The following is a 9753-nucleotide window of genomic DNA, read 5'->3' as shown; positions in this document are numbered from 1 at the left end:
TACTTGTGTCATTGAAAATCTTATAATAAAAATGTATATACAGATACTCAACCTGTATATTGAAAAAAAAAAAAGTTATAAGACATATGCATTCAATATTTGAAGAAACAAAATAAAATAAAGCTATCTATTGGGTTTCACTAACAAGCACATTGGAAGACTTGACTACTGTTAAAAGACATGCATTACATGGTATAGAGCCACAAACCACAATGTAGTAAAATAAAAACAAACTTACATGTGTATCAAACCTATGTGAGGCTTACATTGATAGTGCAAGATCAACACTCTATCAACTGTGCAAACTAGACTGCACATAAATGCCATAAAATTTATCTGAGATTTTAGTAAATAAGGCCCGTTGCTGTCCGGGTCACGCAGCCGTCACGGCCCGCCCCCATACGGTCCGGTCATGTCTGCGTTGTCCTGACTGTGCCCCCAAAATGGCGGCACAACGCCGCTGGCCCGACTCCTCCTGCCCAGTGACCGCCTCTGCCTGTCAATCAGGCAGAGGCGCTCACTGGGCAGAGATGCTGATCGCATCTCTGGCATGTGCCGGTGCACTGCGGCACCAGCACACACGCACTTCAGACCTGATCTCCTGTTGTGTGAATATGCACAGCAGGGATCAGGTCTGAATTAGGCCCTATATACAGCTGTCAGTAAGGCAAGGATGTGCTGCTGCCAGTGAGGCAGGGATGTGCTGCTGGTAGTGAAGCAGTGATGTGCTGCTGTCAGCGAAGCAGTGCTGTGCTGCTGTCAGCGAGACAGGGATGTGCTGCTGTCAGCGAGGCAGGGATGTGCTGCTGTCAGCGAAGCAGGGATGTGCTGCTGTCAGCGAAGCAGGGATGTGCTGCTGTCAGTGAAGCAGGGATGTGCTGCTGTCAGCGAGGCAGGGATGTGCTGCTGTCAGCGAGGCAGGGATGTGCTGCTGTCAGCGAGGCAGGGATGTGCTGCTATAAGTGAGGTAGGGATGTGCTGCTGTCATTGAAGCAGGTATGTGCTGCTGCAGTGAGGCAGAGATATGCAGCCCACTATCTCCCTATCACCCCTGCCTGAGTCACACACTTTCCCTGTCACCCCTGCCTCAGTTACCCACTATCTCCCAGTCACCGCTGCCTCAGTCAACCACTATATCTGCGATCCCTGCCTCAGTAACCCACTATACCAGTCACCCCTGCTTTAGTCACCCACTGTCACCCTATCACCCCTGCTTCAGTCACCCACTATCCCTGTCAACCCTGCCTCAGTCACCCACTATCTCCCAGTCACCCCTGCCTCAGTCAGCCACTATCCCTGTCACCCCTGCCTCAGTCTCTTACTGTCCCTGTCACCCCTGCCACAGTCATCCACTATCTCCCTATCACCCCTGCCTTAGTCATTTATTATACCTGTCACCCACTTTCTTCCCATACTTACCCAACCCCTTCCTATCACCCCTCCCTCAGTAACCCACTATCTCCCTGTCACCCACTATCTCCCAGTCACCCCGGCCTCAGTCACCCACTATCTCCCACTCATACATGCTTCAGTCACCCACTATCTCCCAGTCATCCCTGCCTCAGTCACCTACTGACACCAGTGTAGACATTTCTGCTGCGGCCTCTCCACTCTCCAGCGTGAACGTCCTGACGACTGAGGAAATCCGCTTCCTAGTTGAGGACTCCGGGAATGAACACTGCCGATATTGCTGTCAGATGACTTTCTACCCAACGGAGGATTTTTGATACTTCCAGCTTTGCCATGCAGTTTCGAGTGCCGCCTTGATGATTTGTGTACACTACCGTGGTGGCGTTGTCAGATTGTACTTGAACAGGCCTGTTTTGTACTAGAGGCAGGGCCAGTGTCAATTAATTGAACACTGCCTGTAATTCCAGAATGTATATCAGGAGGAGAGATTCCTCCCTGGTCCACCGACCCTGGAGAAAGTGTTGCTCCAACACCATGGCCCAGCCCAAAAGACTGGCATCCATTGTCAAGAGGACACAGTTGGAGATCCAGAAGGGATGGCCCCTGCTCAACTGTTGGTCCTGTAGCCACCAGCTCAGTGTCAGACAAACCTCCGGAGTCAAGGAGATCATTTGAGACATCATCCGATGAGGCAGGCCGTCCCACTTGGAGAGGATTAACCTCTGCAGAGGGCGGTAATGAAATTGAGCGTACTCTACCATATCGAAAGCCGACACCATGAGGTCTAGTACTTGCATCGCTGTGTGTATCAACACTCTTGGGCGAGAGAGGACGATACTGTCCTGAATTTTCAGGACTTTCTCTGGAGACAGAAACAATTGTTGGCTGTGTGTGTCCAGCAGTGCCCCTAGGTGCACAATGTTCCGAGCAGGGACCAGCGAGGACTTTTTTCAGTTGATGAGCCACCCGTGGACTTTTAGGAATTGGACCGCCAGTTCCAGATAACTGTGGAGAACCTCTTGGGAGTTCACCAGGATCAGCAAGTCGTCCAGATTTGGCAGGATCCTGATTCTCTGATGGTGAAGGGTCGTCATCACGGCCATGACCTTGGTGAATATCCGAGGTGCCGTGGCCAAACCAGAAGGCAGGACTTGAAATCCAAAAACAAACCAGGCACAACACTGCTTAGCTTCCATCATCAGATGAGATTGGACCAGTGGCGTAACTACTGCCCCCGCAGTCCTCGCGGTGGCTTGGGGGCGAGGGGCTGCGGGGGCGCCACTGATTTACAGCAGACTGACATGCGGACGAGCGTCCGCATGTCAGTCTGCAGTCTCCTTCCCTCCGCCGCTTTTTGGAGGGACACGGAGGGCACACAGCGCGCCTCCCTGTGTCCCTCCTGTTGCATCATCTCCGGCGGCCGCGGGTCTAATAGGGGGAAGTGCCGTCCGTGAGCTCTAATTGGCTCACGAACCGGCACTTCCCCCTATTAGACCCGCGGCCGCCGGAGATGATGCAGCAGGAGGGACACAGGAGAGACGAGCTGTGCCCTCCGTGTCCCTCCAAAAAGCGACGGCGGGGGGTGTGTGTAAATATCTGGCACTGGGGGCATATATGGCACGGGGGGGGGGGGGGAAGGAATATCTGGCCACTGGGGGAGATATCTGGCACTGGGGCATATATGGCACTGGGGGGGAATATCTGGCACTGGGGGCATATATGGCACTGGGGGGGGTATCTGGCACTGGGGGCATATATGGCACGGGGGGCATATATGGCACTGGGGGGAATATCTGGCACTGGGGGCATATATGGCACTGGGGGGGAATATCTGGCACTGGGGGCATATGTGTACCTGGCACATGGGGGGGACGACTATATTTGGCACTGGGGCATGTAAGTACCTGGCACCGTGGGGGAATATCTGGCACTGGGGACATATGTGGCACTGGGAGCACAGCCCTAGCAACAAGGACTACCTCCTAGCAACGAGCATGACACCCAGTGCATGAAACATCTGGCAACGAGCATGACACCCAGTGCATGAAACACCTGGCAACGAGCATGACACCCAGTGCATGAAACCCCTGGCAACGAGCATGACACCCTGAGCATGAAAACCGCTGGCACCGTGCATGGAACCAAGAGCATGAAACCCCTGGCAACGAGCATGACACCCAGTGCATGAAACCCCTGACAACGAGCAGGTAATTGAAAAGTAATTAGAAGCCTTACTGTAGGACTTAATGTGTAATGGGCATTACGGTGTGTGGCATAATGTATCACGGACATTGCGGTGTGTGTCATAATGTGTCGCAGGCATTACGGTGTATGGTATACTATATCGCAGGCATTGTGATATGTGGTATAATGTCTCAGGGTCATTGCAGTGTGTGGCATAATGTATCACGGACATTGCGGTGTGTGTCATAATGTGTCAGGCATTACGGTGTGTGGTATACTATATCACGGGCATTGTGGTATGTGGTATAATGTCTCAGGGTCATTGCAGTGTGGCATAATACATAACGGGCATTGCGATGTGTGGCATAGGGTATAACGGGCAGGGCATTGCGGTATGTGTCACAGGCATTACGGTGTATGGTATACTATATCACGGGCATTGTGGTATAATGTCTCAAGGTCATTGCAGTGTGTGGCATAATGTGTCACAGGCATTGTATGTGCTATAATGTATCGGGCATTGCAGTGTGTGGCATAATGTATCACGGACATTGCGGTGTGTGTCATAATGTGTCACAGACATTGTATGTGCTATAATGTATCAGGGGCATTGCAGTGTGTAGCATAATGTATAACGGGCATTGCCATATATGCCCCCAGTGCCAGATATTCCCCCCCAGTGCCATATATGCCCCAGTGCCAGATATCTCCCCCAGTGGCCAGATATTCCTTCCCCCCCCCCCCCCGTGCCATATATGCCCCCAGTGCCAGATATTTACACACACCCCCCGCCGTCGCTTTTTGGAGGGACACGGAGGGCACAGCTCGTCTCTCCTGTGTCCCTCCTGCTGCATCATCTCCGGCGGCCGCGGGTCTAATAGGGGGAAGTGCCGGTTCGTGAGCCAATTAGAGCTCACGGACGGCACTTCCCCCTATTAGACCCGCGGCCGCCGGAGATGATGCAACAGGAGGGACACAGGGAGGCGCGCTGTGTGCCCTCCGTGTCCCTCCAAAAAGCGGCGGAGGGAAGGAGACTGCAGACTGACATGCGGACGCTCGTCCGCATGTCAGTCTGCTGTAAATCAGTGGCGCCCCCGCAGCCCCTCGCCCCCAAGCCACCGCGAGGACTGCGGGGGCAGTAGTTACGCCACTGGTCCAATCTCATCTGATGATGGAAGCTAAGCAGTGTTGTGCCTGGTTTGTTTTTGGATTTCAAGTCCTGCCTTCTGGTTTGGCCACGGCACCTCGGATATTCACCAAGGTCATGGCCGTGATGACGACCCTTCACCATCAGAGAATCAGGATCCTGCCAAATCTGGACGACTTGCTGATCCTGGTGAACTCCCAAGAGGTTCTCCACAGTTATCTGGAACTGGCGGTCCAATTCCTAAAAGTCCACGGGTGGCTCATCAACTGAAAAAAGTCCTCGCTGGTCCCTGCTCGGAACATTGTGCACCTAGGGGCACTGCTGGACACACACAGCCAACAATTGTTTCTGTCTCCAGAGAAAGTCCTGAAAATTCAGGACAGTATCGTCCTCTCTCGCCCAAGAGTGTTGATACACACAGCGATGCAAGTACTAGACCTCATGGTGTCGGCTTTCGATATGGTAGAGTACGCTCAATTTCATTACCGCCCTCTGCAGAGGTTAATCCTCTCCAAGTGGGACGGCCTGCCTCATCGGATGATGTCTCAAATGATCTCCTTGACTCCGGAGGTTTGTCTGACACTGAGCTGGTGGCTACAGGACCAACAGTTGAGCAGGGGCCATCCCTTCTGGATCTCCAACTGTGTCCTCCTGACAATGGATGCCAGTCTTTTGGGCTGGGCCATGGTGTTGGAGCAACACTTTCTCCAGGGTCGGTGGACCAGGGAGGAATCTCTCCTCCTGATATACATTCTGGAATTACAGGCAGTGTTCAATTAATTGACACTGGCCCTGCCTCTAGTACAAAACAGGCCTGTTCAAGTACAATCTGACAACGCCACCACGGTAGTGTACACAAATCATCAAGGCGGCACTCGAAACTGCATGGCAAAGCTGGAAGTATCAAAAATCCTCCGTTGGGTAGAAAGTCATCTGACAGCAATATCGGCAGTGTTCATTCCCGGAGTCCTCAACTAGGAAGCGGATTTCCTCAGTCGTCAGGACGTTCACGCTGGAGAGTGGAGAGGCCGCAGCAGAAATGTCTACACTGGTGTCAGTAGGTGACTGAGGCAGGGATGACTGGGAGATAGTGGGTGACTGAAGCATGTATGAGTGGGAGATAGTGGGTGACTGAGGCCGGGGTGACTGGGAGATAGTGGGTGACAGGGAGATAGTGGGTTACTGAGGGAGGGGTGATAGGAAGGGGTTGGGTAAGTATGGGAAGAAAGTGGGTGACAGGTATAATAAATGACTAAGGCAGGGGTGATAGGGAGATAGTGGATGACTGTGGCAGGGGTGACAGGGACAGTAAGAGACTGAGGCAGGGGTGACAGGGATAGTGGCTGACTGAGGCAGGGGTGACTGGGAGATAGTGGGTGACTGAGGCAGGGTTGACAGGGATAGTGGGTGACTGAAGCAGGGGTGATAGGGTGACAGTGGGTGACTAAAGCAGGGGTGACTGGTATAGTGGGTTACTGAGGCAGGGATCGCAGATATAGTGGTTGACTGAGGCAGCGGTGACTGGGAGATAGTGGGTAACTGAGGCAGGGGTGACAGGGAAAGTGTGTGACTCAGGCAGGGGTGATAGGGAGATAGTGGGCTGCATATCTCTGCCTCACTGCAGCAGCACATACCTGCTTCAATGACAGCAGCACATCCCTACCTCACTTATAGCAGCACATCCCTGCCTCGCTGACAGCAGCACATCCCTGCCTCGCTGACAGCAGCACATCCCTGCCTCGCTGACAGCAGCACATCCCTGCTTCACTGACAGCAGCACATCCCTGCTTCGCTGACAGCAGCACATCCCTGCTTCGCTGACAGCAGCACATCCTTGCCTCGCTGACAGCAGCACATCCCTGTCTCGCTGACAGCAGCACAGCACTGCTTCGCTGACAGCAGCACATCACTGCTTCACTACCAGCAGCACATCCCTGCCTCACTGGCAGCAGCACATCCTTGCCTTACTGACAGCTGTATATAGGGCCTAATTCAGACCTGATCCCTGCTGTGCATATTCACACAACAGGAGATCAGGTCTGAAGTGCGTGTGTGCTGGTGCCGCAGTGCACCGGCACATGCCAGAGATGCGATCAGCATCTCTGCCCAGTGAGCGCCTCTGCCTGATTGACAGGCAGAGGCGGTCACTGGGCAGGAGGAGTCGGGCCAGCGGCGTTGTGCCGCCATTTTGGGGGCACAGTCAGGACAACGCAGACATGACCGGACCGTATGGGGGCGGGCCGTGACGGCTGCGTGACCCGGACAGCAACGGGCCTTATTTACTAAAATCTCAGATAAATTTTATGGCATTTATGTGCAGTCTAGTTTGCACAGTTGATAGAGTGTTGATCTTGCACTATCAATGTAAGCCTCACATAGGTTTGATACACATGTAAGTTTGTTTTTATTTTACTACATTGTGGTTTGTGGCTCTATACCATGTAATGCATGTCTTTTAACAGTAGTCAAGTCTTCCAATGTGCTTGTTAGTGAAACCCAATAGATAGCTTTATTTTATTTTGTTTCTTCAAATATTGAATGCATATGTCTTATAACTTTTTTTTTTTTCAATATACAGGTTGAGTATCTGTATATACATTTTTATTATAAGATTTTCAATGACACAAGTACATCCAAGTTGCAGATTATGGATTGTGAAGGACAAATCAACCATATAAACAATTTAAGCAATTTAAATTGCATGCAGGTAGTAGAATATCAAACTCCTTGGATGAGAGTTGGTCGTAATAAACTAGGATAGAAAAGAATAAAGTAGAAAATAAGATTTTAAACCTACCGGTAAATCTTTTTCTCGTAGTCCGTAGAGGATGCTGGGGACTCCGTAAGGACCATGGGGATAGACGGGCTCCACAGGAGACATGGGCACTTTAAGAAAGACTTTAGTTCTGGGTGTGCACTGGCTCCTCCCTCTATGCCACAGTTAGAGAAACTGTGCCCAGAGGAGACGGACAGTATGAGGAAAGGATTTTGTTAATCCAGGGCAAGATTCATACCAGCCACACCAATCACACCGTATAACTTGTGATAAACTACCCAGTTATCAGTATGAAAAAACAACATAGCATCAGTGCAGGACCGATGCAACTATAACATAACCCTTATTGAAGCAATAACTATATACAAGTATTGCAGAAGTAGTCCGCACTTGGGACGGGCGCCCAGCATCCTCTACGGACTACGAGAAAAATATTTACCAGTAGGTTTAAAATCTTATTTTCTCTAACGTCCTAGAGGATGCTGGGGACTCCGTAAGGACCATGGGGATTATACCAATGCTCCAAAACGGGCGGGAGAGTGCGGATGACTCTGCAGCACCGATTGAGCAAACATGAGTTCCTCCTCAGCCAGGGTATCAAACTTATAGTATTTTGCAAAGGTGTGTGAACCCGACCAAGTAGCAGCTTGACACAGCTGTAGCGCCGAGAACCCTCGGGCAGCCGCCCAAGAAGAGCCCACTTTCCTCGTGGAATGGGCCTTGACCGATTTCAGTAACTGCAATCCAGCCATAGAATGCGCTTGCTAAATCGTGTTACAAATCCGGCGAGCAATAGCCTGCTTTGAAGCAGGGGCACCAATCTTGTTGGTTGCATACAGGACAAACAGCGCTTCAGTTTTCCTGACTCTAGCCGTCCTGGCCACGTAAATTTTCAAAGCCCTAACCACATCAAGTAACTCGGAATCCTCCAAGTCACGCGTAGCCACAGGCACCACAATAGGTTGGTTCATATGAAAAGATGAGACCACTTTTGGTAGGAATTGAGGACGGGTCTGCAATTCCGCTCTATCCACATGGAATACCAAATATGGGCTTTTATGTGACAAAGCCGCTAATTCCGACACTCGCCTAGCCGAAGCCAAGGCTAATAACATGACCACCTTCCATGTGAGATATTTTAACTCCACTGTTTTAAGTGGTTCAAACCAGTGTAATTTTAGAAAACTTAACACCACGTTAAGGTCCCAAGGTGCCACCGGAGGCACAAAAGGAGGCTGAATATGCAGCACTCCTTTTACAAAAGTCTGAACTTCTGGAAGAGAAGCCAATTCTTTTTGAAAGAAAATGGATAAGGCCGAAATCTGGACCTTAATAGAGCCTAATTTTAGGCCCAAATTCACTCCAGTTTGTAGGAAGTGAAGGAAACGGCCCAGATGGAATTCTTCCGTAGGAGCATTCCTGGCCTCACACCAAGAAACATAATTTCGCCATATACGGTGTAATGTTTTAACGTTACATCCTTCCTAGCCTTTATCAGCGTAGGGATGACCTCAACCGGAATGCTAGGATCCGGCATTCAACCGCCATGCCGTCAAACGCAGCCGCGGTAAGTCTTGGAACAGACAGGGCCCCTGATGCAACAGGTCCTGTCTTAGAGGGAGAGGCCACAGATCTTCTGTGAGCATTTCCTGCAGATCCGGATACCAGGTCCTCCGTGGCCAATCTGGAACAATGAGGATTGTTCTCACTCCTCTTTGTCTTATTATCCTCAACACCTTGGGTATGAGAGGAAGAGGAGGAAATACCGACCGGAACACCCACGGTGTCACTAGGGCGTCTACAGCTACTGCCTGAGGGTCTCTTGACCTTGCGCAATACCTCTGTAGCTTTTTGTTGAGCCGGGACGGCATCATGTCTATCTGTGGCAGTTCCCACCGACTTGTAATCTGTGCAAAGACTTCCTGATGAAGTCCCCACTCTCCCGGATGTAGGTCGTGTCTGCTGAGGATGTCTGCTTCCCAGTTGTCCACTCCCGGAATGAACACTGCTGACAGTGCGCTTGCGTGATTCTCCACCCAGCGAAGAATTCTGGTGGCTTGTGCCATCGCCACTCTGCTTCTTGTGCCGCCTTGGCGGTTTACATGAGCCACTGCGGTGACGTTGTCTGACTGGATCAGAACCGGTTGGTCGCAAAGTAAGGTCTCCGCTTGACGTAGGGCATTGTATATGGCCCTTAGTTCCAGGATGTTGATGTGAAGACAAGTCTCTTGACTTG

The sequence above is a fragment of the Pseudophryne corroboree genome, unplaced genomic scaffold, assembly GCF_028390025.1.
Source record: "Pseudophryne corroboree isolate aPseCor3 unplaced genomic scaffold, aPseCor3.hap2 scaffold_1062, whole genome shotgun sequence".
NCBI classification, from domain to species: domain Eukaryota; kingdom Metazoa; phylum Chordata; class Amphibia; order Anura; family Myobatrachidae; genus Pseudophryne; species Pseudophryne corroboree.
The sequence above is the reverse complement of the archived record's forward strand: the minus strand, read 5'-3'. Positions refer to the sequence as shown.